The following is a 14,808-nucleotide window of genomic DNA, read 5'->3' on the forward strand; positions in this document are numbered from 1 at the left end:
TCTCTAATCGATGCAAGAAAAATCAGAACCAAACAGCAGTATGTATGGAACTCGACTGACTTCAAAAAAAAAGCTTTGTTAACTAGCGACAGCATTCTTATTATTTTTACGGGTATCTCCACCATCCCAGTAAATAATAATTCAAAACAGAATTCCAATTCAATAATTATCGAAAAACCTGATTCAATTCTTTCATCAACTATATGATCAAGGTTTTCACAACCGAGGTTTTAGTGTCACTATTTTCCAGGATTGTCTTCAAACCCGGAAAATAGTGACACTGAATTCTTTCATTATTCAATTGATCGATTATATCTTTGGCATCCTTCTTCATTTTTCTTTTGTACCTATGAGCCTGTCTCAACTACAAAATATAAGTTGTGTTATAGAACTGAACTAGTTAACTATGACCATGACTGTGATCATTACTATGACAATGAGCCTGACTAGCTGACGAGTTGATCAGTTCGTGTTCAATCTATTGACCAGATGACTATAACTATGAGTCTGACTAAACTACAAAATATGAGTTATGTTATAGAACTGAACCATTTGACTATGACCATGATTGTGATTATGACTATAACTATAACCCTGACCGATTGATCAGTTGCCTATGACTATACCAATGAGCCTGACCAGTTGATGAGTTTATCAGTTCGTGTGCGATCAATTGACCAAATGACTATAAATATGAGCCTGACTCAACTACAAAATATAAGTTATGCTATAGAACTGCACCAGGTTTGTGTATTCCTTCATACCAGTGTATCTTATTGTCACATTCAGTTGCGAAAATAACATTTGTCACGTGATGAACTTGTATTTATCACTTGCCTGCATTTGTATTCGATGCAGAACATCTCACTCTTTTTTCCATACCATCGTGCCCTCTTTGAAATTCCTTTCTCCGCATCGAACATTTCGAAATGTTTCCTGTCAATTTGCCGACGTTGAATCAGAGACGTCTTGGCACCGATAAGCATTTTTATTCCCTATGGGCATCCACTGCGATTTCTTCGAAGACTGAGGTTGACCTCTGTTCGCTGTCACCTCCAATATACCTTTCCTGACATTTTTCCGGAGCTTCTTCTGTGCTTTATACGGTGTGTGGTGTCGCCGGAATGGCATTCACATGCACCGTATTCCCTCAAGACGTTAAACCCATTTGCTCTTCATTTACTTCAATCAGAATCCTGGAACTTTATACCCCGGAGATATTAGTTTGACGTGCACTATATACTTCTACTGGAGTGAAAAATGATGTTGAAAATAACTCGCGAGTGGGGATTTTGAGGTATTTCTGCGGAACGTTTCATTTGCAGAGGCGCTATAAAATGAAACAGAGTATGAAACGGTGGATTTATGTTTCTTTTTCACAATGTTTTACAAATTTTGACTCTCGTTTAACGACTTTTTCAATTGGAAGGAAAATTCAATGTAATGTGATAGTTTGATATGTTTAAAACTGAAATGCCTGTGATGCATTCCCGTTTTTTGTCCGATTTGCCATTTTGCAAAAACAACTGATAAGAAATCTCAGGGTTAGTATATTAAAGAGGTTATGATAAAGAAAGGACTTTAAACAAAGAGGTACCGGAGGTAATGGGAATTTCCTTCATTGATGGAAAATTAATTTGATCATATTAATCGTTTTCATAGTCCCACAAAGTTGTTAATCAGGAACAATCCGTCAATTGTATTATAAATATTCCACTAATTTGATTTTTTTACTGAAATTTGGACAATATACAGGCCGTTTCTTGATCATGTGGTAACATATTCTAAACCGTAACAGAAACGAAGACATTTCATCACGAACACGATTAAATGGGAAGAAAGGTAACTGTCATCGGGCACAATATAGAATTTACGAAAGCTTTCGCTCTTACCGAGTTATACGGGGAAACTAAAAATGCAATTTTTCGTTTTTTTCGAATGGAATTATCATTTCGAAAAATATCAAAAAATGGAAAAAGGAAATGTTATTGTATTTGAAGTATACAATGACGATGTATTTAATATTCGATAAAACGTTTCGTGTCAACATGGCCACCATTAACTTTTCTTTTGAATACGGACATGTATTTTTCATCACATATACTGATAAAGCGATAAATTCACAATTTAAGGGTATATCACATTTGATATTTTTATAGCGTTTCATTTGAAATAACCAATATCATCATTGACAATAATCAAAAGAGAAAAATAATTCATTTTATCATGAACATTTGGTAAAAATGTAACCAATACGGCAAATCATGGCAATCTACATTTAATGCTCAAATTGACGACCTCTTTCTTGAATGCACAATTTCTGTGGCAATTTTCAAGCATAAGAGGTGATAAAATTGTTTGAGATGGTCGATATCTTTACTTTGTTTCGAAAAAACTTTATTCTTTATGTTTCCCCAGACAATAAATCTGAAGGAGTAAGATCTGGGGATAGAGCTGCCCAGTTAATTGGTCCATTGTTTCCAATCCATTTTATTGGGAATATTTCATCTAAAAGTTCCCTTACTATTGCTGCGCCGTCCTGTTGGAAATACTGTATTTCATGGCGGATATTCAGTGGCAAGATACATTTCACTATTCAAATGATCATCTTAAAGGGCCAAGGATATTTGATCCTACCATTCCCAACCAAACATTTATTCCCAACCTTTCTTGGAAATTGGTTTCCCTATGTAAATGTTCCTTTGTACTATTCCGCATATAATGGATATCTCTGGTAAACCAACCACTGTTGTTGAATTTCGATTCATCCGTCTGTAACGGTTTAAATTTCTGAATTCAGAAGAATCAGTAGAGCCGCCCTGTAGGTTCGTTATTTTATCAGCTTATTGCTGGGATGGTGGGTTGTTTAGTAAGCAGTAAACCGAGGAGATTTGCACGGTCAGGATTTAAAAACGATTCAGATTAGTATCTATCGTAAGGCCAACACAAAAGCAAGGTTCTAGCAAGGGACTGTCCGAAACCTAAAAACATCTAAGGTCAGTCAAATTGATCAATTCAATATTTTCATTTCCTATTCTTGAAATATCGGTAGAGGATTCCATAACACATGTTTTCAGGTTTTTTGGACAACAATAATAAGATCACCTATGAAAGATTCACGTCGAGCACTGTCAGACCTTTTATTTCATTTTGTGAAGCTTGTATTGAACTCTTCAACAATATATTTTGAGTGACTTAAAATGATCGGATAAGTGTTTTTACAGTTATTTCTTCTACAAACACGTGTTTTATGAAAAATCTTCGAAGCAGCTACCAAACAATTCTTCATGCATGTACTCCAATTTGAATAGCACAGTACAACATTTTATTCACCTAAACACTAACCTAAAATACCCCTCAGTTTCCCCACCGTCTTGTAATATTTAGGTTTTTATTGAGCAGAACACATTCATATAACGATGTTTTCCGACTTAGGCCTTCAACAAGCGCTGTCAAAAATACGGCCATATTTCAGTCTCTAATCACGAACCAATGAAAGAAGTACGGGGCTCGAAGAGTAATAAATCAAACAATTTGCTGGAAACCCACCCTCGAAGGGGGTGGCATCTCCCCGACGCACACGTACACGGATAGATCACGTCGTCACGACGCTCGAGGCGCCCAAGGACGCTGCAACAGCTAACTCGATGGCAAACAATATTTGCTAGATTAAAAACGGAAACGTCAGCAGCCGGAAGCTGATAGGGCCGTGACAGGTGTCTGTTGGGGATTACCCCATTGTGGGGAGCCTTTTGTTGGGATATTTTAATAAGAAACCGTTCATTGTGCTCGTGTTTGAATACACTTTGCGGGAACAGGTGATGGAATGTACCGCTGGATCTGTGAAAAGCTCCTCGCCTGATGAATGTTGCGTTACTCGCTGACTTCTTGTTTGTATCGCCTCGAAAATAGGAAATGCTTTTCGATGTTCATTATGGCATGTGTCGTGATGGATGGTTTTTCGGGTTTCTCCATTTTTTTAAGAAAGAAGTAAGGAAGCGAATAAGGAGTAACTTTAGTAGAGATTATATTCCACAATTCTTATGAACGAAAAAGTTTAAGGCTAGGCGGTTTTTTTTGGTTTCACAGCAATTGCATGCACTGGAACTGGAACTGAATATTTGAACTGAAAAATTCGTAGGCTGATAAGAAATAAAAAATTTCTCCATACCATTTTCATAATATGATTTGTCTTTAGCCACAAAATAGGCCTCAGTTTCGAAAATTACCTCTACATCGGCACTGAATGTCTTTCCAGCAAGCAGTCTCTCAAGATCTGAGAGCAGAAAAAAGTTGCTGGGGCCAGATCTGGAGAATACGGTGGATGCGGAAAAAATTCGGAGTCAAAATCATGCAATTTTGCCATCGTTTTCATTGATTTATGGCACAATGCATTCTCTTCAAATGGTGCCTTTTTCCGCGATTTTGTCCTTCCAACGCTCCAAGAACGCTATGTTATAGTCGCTATTGATAGATTTCCCTTTTCGAAATAGTCGATGGATATTATACCAGGCGCATCCCGAAATACTGATACTTTAAATTTGCCAGCTGACTATTGCGTCTTTGCACGCTTTGGAGTAGGTTCACCATGTGCAGTTCCCTCAGGAGACAGTTGTTTTGATTCTGGTGTGAGATAATGGGGCCATATTTCATCCATATCGACGCATAAATTAGTTTTTTTTGTGAAACAGAATCATCAAATCGTTATTGTTTTTGGTGGATTGTGAACTCGCGCGGCACCCACTTCGAAGAGATCTTCTGTTTGTAGAGGGGGGTGTCTGTACAAATTGAAAGCTCAAATAAATAACGAGATGCTCGATAGGAAAGTGAATACTTGTTTCGAGATATAAATTTGGTGTGAGGGTACATATATACATACATTGAAGGAGTTAAACAAAAACATAGAATGAAGAACATATAAAGGTATTCGACTACGAACATATTCAATCGTGAATGTAATTAAACATGTACAACTATTATAATTTGTCATTATACTTGAAATAAGATAAAATAAAAATACAAACACTATAATACAATACAAGGACACAGTCAAGGATTATTTAGCTTTCAACTAGTTCTGTTCAATATAACATATTAATCGTTTGTATACCTGTTTGATAAGTGTGAAACACAGATGTGTTCAATTTTCATATTATTTGAAATCAAATTATGAAAACAAATAGTATAATACATTACCACAATTTTCAACTTAGCGACTTTTAAACAGTTCAGTTCAATACAATATATAAATAATATGTATACCTTTTTGCTAACAGTGATACATCGGTATTTAAACATTTTTCAATTTTCATTTTCCTTCGATTATTTCAGTGACTACAATTCTAGGCGTTTTCAGAATGTATTTTTTTAATTCTTTCTTGAAAGTAAAAATATTTTTGATGTCGGTTATTAATTTGGAAATAGAATTATATACTTTGGGTGCAATGTATCTACATGACCTTCGACCAAACGATTTAGCCATGTGAAGTACTCTGTTGATTTTTCTAGCGAGTTTCGTAATGGTGAGTAGGTAGCTGTACCTGATTCCGTGAAGTATGATATTTCAAACCAGTTTTCAGATAGTACAATTGCCTTGGATCAAGGATATAACTTTCACTAAAAAGCTGGTCTGAAGGTTATCTGTTGTTTTTAACAGCATTATTCTCAGAAATCTTTTTTGAATGGTTTCCAGAGGCTTAAGGTACGTTCTCAATGCGTCGCTCCATCCCAAAATACCATATCTCACATAACTTTCTACTAAGGCGTGGTACAGGGTTTTCAGCTGGTCATATTTCAGTATTTTTTTCAAATATTTGAATCTGTATAGTATTGTCTGTAGTTTTTTAATAATACACGTGAATGACAATTAAAGAAGACGCCCAAATATTTGATTTTTTCTACTGGTTGAATTTTGTTGGGTATACCTTGAATGTAGACCTCTAAATTGTTTTGATTTGTTGCACGTGAATGTCATGTAATTGGTTTTTTCTAAATTTACTGTAAGGAGTTTGTGTTCTAACCAGGTTTTAATACGACCAAAGCCTTTTTCTGCTTTTTCCTTAAGAGAAATCCAGCTCTCGCCTTCATATAATATGGCTGTGTCATCAGCAAATCCTATAATATCCCCACCACTCTCTAGCGCAAATAAGCCATTCATATATATACTAAAAAGGATAGGACCTAGAACGATTCCTTGTGGTACACCATACTCGGTATCTTCTTCGGTATTCAGTATGTTGTCAATTCTTACTACTTGCTTCCTCTTTGAGAGATAACTTTCGGATAATTTCAGTGAATTTCCCTGGACGCCAATGTCTTCTAAAGAATTCAAGAGTAAGGGATGGCTTCCAGTGTCGAAGACATTTCTTTGATATCTTTAGAGCCTCAGCTATCTCAATCAACTTCACTTTGCGGTCACCCAAATTTATTTCTTGGATTTTTTTATGTTCTCGTTGGTAATATTCCCTCTGGAGCTTCGTCCTCGGTGCTCATTTCATCTCGTTCAAATTTAGCAAACCACTACTCAATGGTGCAAAATCCGAATAATGTTCAAACCAAGCCATGGCTTTAACAGTATTTCTTTCCACCAAAAATCAATTTTTTCTATCTTCTTTGAACTAACAGAAGAAGCTTCACTCAAAATGTTCTCAAAAACTGGTTATCCAAAAGATGTGAAATTTGTTCACGTGTCTGTTGTAGGTTAGGTTCAACTGACAATCTAATGGATTCAATACTAGTGGCACCATCTGTGTGTTTTCCTATAAACCTTTCGGCTCGCCTACTAATAAACATAAATGGGTGCTCATGACAAGTGCTATTTTTTTAAATGTTTTGGCAGGTAAGTATTATTCTCTCAATGGATTTATTTTCAGATATATCACAAAAAGCCGAGAATTTGAATTTTGAAACTGGGAAATCATTCTTGAAATGATATTTTTATGGAAAAGTCAATGTTTCTTGATGTCCTCTGAGTCTTCAACCTTCCCTTTATGACTTTCCAAAACTACTTTCCTCAACGAGAATTTTCTTCCTGCATCGAAATGACAATAAATTTATATAAGCTTGCCGGAGTCAACGCTTTTTATTAACTGAATTGCTGCATCTTGGTTAGCCCTGAGGAAATGGATAATAACAGTAACTCCATGTCTTCCTCTAGGAAAAACTTCCATTAAGTCGTTCGGGGAAGTAATATGGCGAGGAACAGTTGACGTTCGAGCTCAAAATGAGTTCAGGTGGATTATGCGTCTTTATGTTTCCTATATTAAATTTTGATCGTTATACAACGGGCGAGCTGTTTAATCATTTTGAAACAGGAGGATTTTAATGGATTATTCTGAAGTATTCGAACCCCTTGTGAAATTTTTTGGTTAATTGAATCATAACAGTAAATAAGACCAATGAATTCTTCTCATGAAATTCTTGAATTTACTTTTGACTAAAAAAATTTTTAACGCAGCATACTTTTCAACTTACTCAAAAGGGGGTGTGCTGATTCGGCTCTGTACCCAAATCTTTGACTTCTTCCAGAAATTTTTTCAGAAAAATCGAGGAAAAAAATGTTCATCTCATAGTTGCTTGTAATTCTTTTGTCACCTTCAGCAAATTTTCAAATGTCTCACAGAACCGATTTGATACTTCTGTAAATAATTGGAAAATTGTAGATTTTTATGACCGAAAATTTCGAAAGGATGAAAACTGATGAAAAAAACTTATTTCACGTTTATCATATGAATACAAACAAGATGATTCGTTACGCTGTAATTGCTATAGTTTAGGAAGTATTTATTAAAAAACTAGTTGAACTCGCATACTGGGAATTACTTTTTCGTATAATATTCGCAGCAAGTAACTCTTCAATATGTTTTTCCATAATGTTTTCATCAAGCTGTAATAGCCTATATGGCCTGAACGAAACAGGTTTGTCTGTCTTCGTTTCTATTTTCATTATAACTGGTACTAGTTTTGCATTCATTTAATGGTTTATAGTTGTTTTTACAAAAAATTTCCATCTTCTCTGATGAAAAACGAAATATTTCATCTACCGATACTTGATGGGAATCTGAAACGTAATCGAAAACACTTCAATGTGAGATTTTCACTAAACAGTTTTACAAAAAAGCAACACGTGTTTCGTCATACAATGGCTTCTTCACACGTTCGAAACATGTGTTGCGTTTTTGTAAAACTTTTTAGTGAAAATCTGACAATAGAGTATTCTTTGAATATATCGGAAAATTCAATACCACCTACTCAGAAGACTCAACTCTATTGCATTAGAAAGCGTCTATACATTTTCCACAAATGTACTAGACGGATAGAGATAATTCCACTTTTGCAATTCTTTGTCAGATTTTTTCCGACTTTCTCTACTCCTATCACTCCAGTTTCCTGAACATCACAATAACATCAATTTAAAATTTTTGTGAGAACTTGATTTAATACTACAGTTATTGACGGACCTGAAAATTCTTTAGGATCGACTATTTCGCGAAGTTGCAATTTTCAACAGACAGTCAATTTGATATGCAGATCATAACAATTGAGAAATGTCAGAGTTGTAAGATTCAAGAGCTATCTTTTCTGACAACTTTTTGATAATTTTTCCAAGGACTGGAAATAATGAAATTATATACGGAGTATAAAATAAGTACCTTAAAATATTCAAGTGACGTATTCCTGTGATAATTTTAAGATGAAAAGTCTCCATAAACTTGTGTCCGAAAATGCTTTCTTTTGGAGATACAGGGTGTTGAAATTGATTTTTTTTGTTTGTTTTATAAAATAACTTCCACAAAAAATAAGTCATTTGCGCAAAATTTGGTACCTATCTTGATTTATTGATTTCCATGTAACATCTAGAGGCCGCTACGTACGCAGTCATTATTCATCTGAAATTGCTCTAACTTTTTTGACAGTGAACTTTTGGTATTTTTCGTGGAAAAACTCAATGCCCACAACTTTTCCAAATAAAAATGATACTCTTTCTCAACAACGCTGATATTTAAAATTTCATATATTCATGCGTATCCTTTAGCTTCTAGGGCGCTAAATCAAGTTGCTGTGAACATGACAAAACCCAGGTAAGTGGTGTAATATGCATCGATATAGATGCAAATTGAGTTTTTCAATGAGAAGTACTAAAAATTTACTGTCAAAAAAGTTAGGGCCATTTGGAATAAATGATAACAGCGTACGCAGCTCCCTCTACATGTGACATGGAAATTAATACGAAATTATGATTTTCCACGTCAAATTAAATTTCGTGCAAATAACTTATTTTTTACAAAAGTTATTTTTGAAATCGAACAAAAAAAATCAGTTTCAACACCTTGTATCTCCGAAACGATACATTTCCGAATACAATTTTATAAAGACTTTTTTTTTATTTGTCTCAGGAATACGTCACTTGAGTATTTTAACGTACTTATATTACACCCTGTATAGAACATTTCCAGTATGTACTGAATAAACGTTAAAAAATGATGATTGGTATAAACGCCAGAAATTGCTTACTGAAACTTCAGCTATTCCTTTTATTTTTTACATTTCAATTTTTATTCGTTATTTCAGAGATTTCAAATCACATCATATCAGACAATGGAAGTCCGAACTAATGAAATTGTTTTAGAGTAGTTGTAGTAGTCACATTATTGGTTTCCAGTGATGGTTTTAAATGAGTTTCAAGAATAAAGTTGGTAATAAACAGTGCTAATACGAGTACAAGGAAAATCACCTGTTTTGAGACTTCTGCACGCTTCAACATCTAAGCTGTTCAAATTTAACGAAGTCCTTGTTATTTTCTATTCATCGACTCTTTACCGTATCTACAGAGAGACTCATTCATTAGAATTTCCTCTTTGAGGAAGTACATATTGATTGACTTGGTGTCATATATTTTCGAGAAAATAGTCAACTTTGGTTTTTTTATTAGTTCGGACTTTCATTGTCTAATATGATATAATGAACTACCTAATGAATGGTCGGTCGGTAGCCAAGCGGTTCGGCGTGGGTGATTTGTTCACTCACTCGAATTGACTGCCGTGTTGGTTGGTGGTTCAAGCCCTAGTTTGAACGATCGATATTCACTTGCTATCGTCCAACCACGTTAAAAGGTAAGAGCTCGTTAATCCTTAGCTCGCACGAGTTTTGACTTCTGAGGGTTGTCGTTCGCAGAAGTGCGACAGCCAGTTAACGGAAAAACAGATTTTAAACAGATTTTTTAAACCCAAAATCCACAAGAAGGATGTTTCGCTCAGACCGATCATTATCTCCAGAAATTCAGTCATCCAGAACTTGTCCAGATTTTTACTACCACTGCAAGAAAAAACATCATCTTTTGTGAAAAATTCACGACATTTTGTTGAACCACTATGGGTAATCGAAGTCAAAGAGCAGGATCAACTGATCGGTTTCGACGTGGAAAGCCTCTACACCAACATCCCTATCGAAGAAGCACTTTAAATCATACGGAGGAAGCTATCCGAAGATAGGGACCTGAAAGATAGAACAAACTTATCTATACAAGTAATCATGGAAGGATGCTGTGTACGAAACTGCAACTTCCAACTGAAGGACGGATTCTTTACTCAAGATGAGGGACTGCCAATGGGATCGTCACTTTCACCGGTCTGGTAGAGATACATGGACGACAACTTCATAATATGGAACCATGGTAATGCAGAACTAGACACCTTCCTGAAGCACATTAACAACGTGAATCCTTCCATCACTTTCACAATGGAAAAGGAAGTCCACAACGAATTGCCATTCTTAGACGTATTGGTAAAAAGGACCGACACTTAATGGGAAACATCTGAATATCGAAAACCCACTCACACAGGACAGTATCTGCACCAGAAATCAAACAACCATCAATCGACTAGGAGGGGAATCATCAAGACTCTACTAAACCGTGCTTTTGACCTCTGTAATACAAAGGAAGGTCTCGAAAAGGAACTATGCATCATCAAAAATGATCTTCAACGGAATGGCCACTCCAAAATGATCGTGGAACAGGACAGCAAGGACAGCTCCACTAGGAAGAGAAGCCGCCACAACCAGTACTTGTACTTTCTCACATCAGAGGATTATCGGAAAGGATGAGAAGGATTAGGTCCATGTATAACATCAGAACCTGTTTCAGATCTGGGAACACTCTCCGTAGCAGCCTCATGAAAACCAGGCCACCGAACGCAGACTGCGATTCCAAGAATTCCAAGATGTATGATTCTCTGCGAGTGCAGAGAATCATACATCGGTGAAACTAAGAGGCCATTGAAAGTTCGCATTGCCGAGCACAAGAAACACACACAGCGAGGAGAAATTAGCAAATCAGGAATATCAAAGCATGTTTGGACTCATCAACATCAAATCAAGTGGCCTCAAGCTGAAGTCATCCACAAGGAGGAACACTGGTTCAGGAGAAAATCCAAAGTAGGGGCATATACGATGTCCAACAAAGTATTTAGCAAAGCTAGCATAGAGATACGTAACATATAGAAACCTGAATTGAAGGAGTTATATTTTTGGGAGGGAAAGAAAGTGTATGGCTATCTACTACTCCATCTTGATACAAAAAAATGTGGGAATCTTCCAAAGAAAGGAAGGAAGTAATCACTTTCATAATAAGTAACTCTATACATGGATGTGTAGATCATGCAAAGAAGTAACTTTCAGACACAAACTGGAAGAAAGCCCTCCTGAAACAGCTACTTTCATGTAAACATTGAATTACACAAAAAAAATTCTTTCGAAACAAAAGAATATAGAAAGTATATAGAAACCTCTAATCAAGCGGAACACGACCATCTCCCGCCAAACAGTTAGCTTCCGCTAAAACCTATGAAGCGAAGAGAGGGAATAGGAGATAGGAGAAATCACTCGAATGACATATAGATAGTTAGATCTCGGAGGAATAAGTCCTGTTATCACCCGAATATGATTTTGGATACTAACAATCAAAACGTTGTGAAGTAACTTGATTTGGAATCTTTATTTTTAATTTTTATTTCTTGGTAATAAAGTTTTAATTTTCATCTCGTGTTAATAGTTAAATTTTTTTGATTTTTTGGTTGTTGCTTGTGTTTTATTTTATTGTGATATCAGTTTTTTGCTTGATAAAATTGTTATTTTGCAGCTAATCTCTTTTAATGTTTTACAGATTCTTTCAGGGATTTCGAATTAATTTATATCATATTAGACAATGGAAGTCCGAACTAATTAAATGCACTACGAAATATTGTTAACCACCTTCGAACAAACTTTTGTTTCGTTTATTTTGTTATTAGAGCTGTTATTAGAGCTGTTCATATCGACAGCTTATACATTCTTGGAAAATGGATTGACATTATGCATGTTATTGGATGCAGCCAGCTTCGCATGTCATATATCTAGTGACGTCACGCCGCCTTTTGCTGAACTGCTTCTTTGAGGCTCTCTTGTGAAGCATTGGATTTACTTGGATATGTTTTTTTTCATTTTAAGATTTAAAATGTAAATGAGCCTACTCACTAATAATCGTTTTTCTACCGGTTTACAAAAAAGTCCGCGATGGCATATGCATATCTTTCGAAGATAGCTTTCATTATCAATTTTCTCAAAATCTGAAATGTATACGATATTAATCCTTTTCAAATCAAATACGTTAGTTGCCATAAAGACTTCAGGTATGTAGTATTTTTCCTGGACTTATTTTATGTTCAGATACCCCGTTAATGTTCATTTTTAATACATATATAGGGAATCAATGAGTGACTTTTAGCCATAATTTTGTCTTTGACAGGTTGAAATAATTTTGTCAGCATTAATCAAATGAACAAAATGGCCAGAGAAGATAATTTTAGGGCTCTGAAATCCTGTTGATTAATAATGAGGGTACTTCACATCCCCTGGATTGCTTCAATTATTCAAAAACAATCTTAGATGTCAATAACATAAGTTTCAACTATTTGTCCATCATCACTGCTCTTCACAGAATGTAGGCATATTTGCTTTGCCACCCGTGCAAAGCCGGAGAGGGTCGCTAGTGTAATATAAGTATAAAAAATTGATGCAGTCAATTACTTCGAGTAACAAACTCCTTGAGATATCGATCCCTCAATGCCCTTCATATGCACCGAATATAAATGTAGGAACGTATTATAATTAAGGTGAACAAGGCCCAGGGGACTGGATCTGTTATTTTGCCCGAGGCGATGTTGAAATGGGAAATTGCTGTTTAAATAAATGTTTGTTCGCCCACGTTCACGAATATAACTAGAATTAGCATAGCTGACTTGGGTAAATATATATGGAGAGTAAAAAATGTTCCACTCAGTTATTTCTTGACAGGTAGAATAACTGTTTTATGGATTAAGTGATTATGACAACACTCATGAATTAATTTTCGTCGATGAGTGCTTTCTTATTTCACAGAATATTACATAGAATCATAATTTACATAATCATGAAATTTCAAACACAGAAATGTAAAAAGATTAATTCTTACTGTTGTTTCCTTGATAACTATCAAACTCGGAAATGCCAAATAAATCCTACTTTTAGTTGGGATAAACTTTTAATGACTTTTCCTTTGACAAATTATCAGTAACTATCTGAAACATTTTGTTTTTTATCTACAGGGTCGTATTTTCAATAAATAAAAGCAAACTAATAAAAGGATGTACAAATCAATATAACACTTACAGTAAATAGTATTTGAAATGTTGAGTGATAACGCTACGCTGTCACGGTTGAAGAAGGAATCAATTCTCAAAATCATATACAGTGATTTCAAAAACTTCACCTCACGATTTGATCTTCACAAACTTTATTTGAAAAATATATCACAACATGTTTCCCTAGCACAGTAGCTTTGTCAAGTGATTTGAACACTTCAAGTTGTTTCTTACACTACTATTGATATACTACAGGTAACCATAATTGGGACTTCCTCTAAAAAATTACCTCAACCTCTACCTGTACCTGTTCAATTATGATCATCTGAAGCATATTACCTCACATGTACATCAATAATAATTTTTTTTTCGGTTTTTAAGAAAACAAGTTCAATAATGGTGATCTATCCAAATCCAGTTGGTCATTTATTGCAATGTTTGAATTTTCAAGTTGAATTTCCATTGCTTCCAAATGATATAGTTTCAAACATTTATTTTCTATGTATGATTTTCCTCTAGAAGATGATTTGAATTTGTTTTCTTATTTACATAGCTCGCATGATGTTCCTGGATTCGATTCCTGAATGTTCTGACAGTTTGACCAATATATATCCTAAGACACGTTCCACAATTCAATTTGTATACTCCTGATTTCTCGAATTTGGATGTTTTGTCTTAATTATTTTCAACTAACTTTCCCAACGTATTACTTGTTCTATATGCCATTTCAATATCTCATATCTCGATTCTCTATGAAAAATCACTTATACATGTCAAGTATCATCACGATCGGTTGAGCGATGTAGAAGTTTATCACTTACCAACTAACGAACCAACCAACCAACCAACCAACCAACCAACATCCATTTTTATATACCATATTAGATAATGGAAGACCGAACTAATGAGATGCACCAAGAAACATTTTCAACTACCTTCGATCAAACATGTGCGTGATGTAATATTCATCGACTATCTTGAGAAGGGAAATACCATCAACAGTGAATATTATATAGCGTTGTTGGAGAGTTTGGAGACCAAAATTGTGGAAAAATGACTCCATTTAAAGAATGAGGCCAACACAAAACGTTCCACAAAAGTGATATTGAAACATTAGAGCAGCACATTTTCTTTCGTAGGTAAAGGACTTTTC

This window comes from Leptinotarsa decemlineata, unplaced genomic scaffold (assembly GCF_025532065.1).
Source record: "Leptinotarsa decemlineata unplaced genomic scaffold, Ldec_3_MD MMD2_tig00026314_RagTag_RagTag, whole genome shotgun sequence".
NCBI lineage: Eukaryota > Metazoa > Arthropoda > Insecta > Coleoptera > Chrysomelidae > Leptinotarsa > Leptinotarsa decemlineata.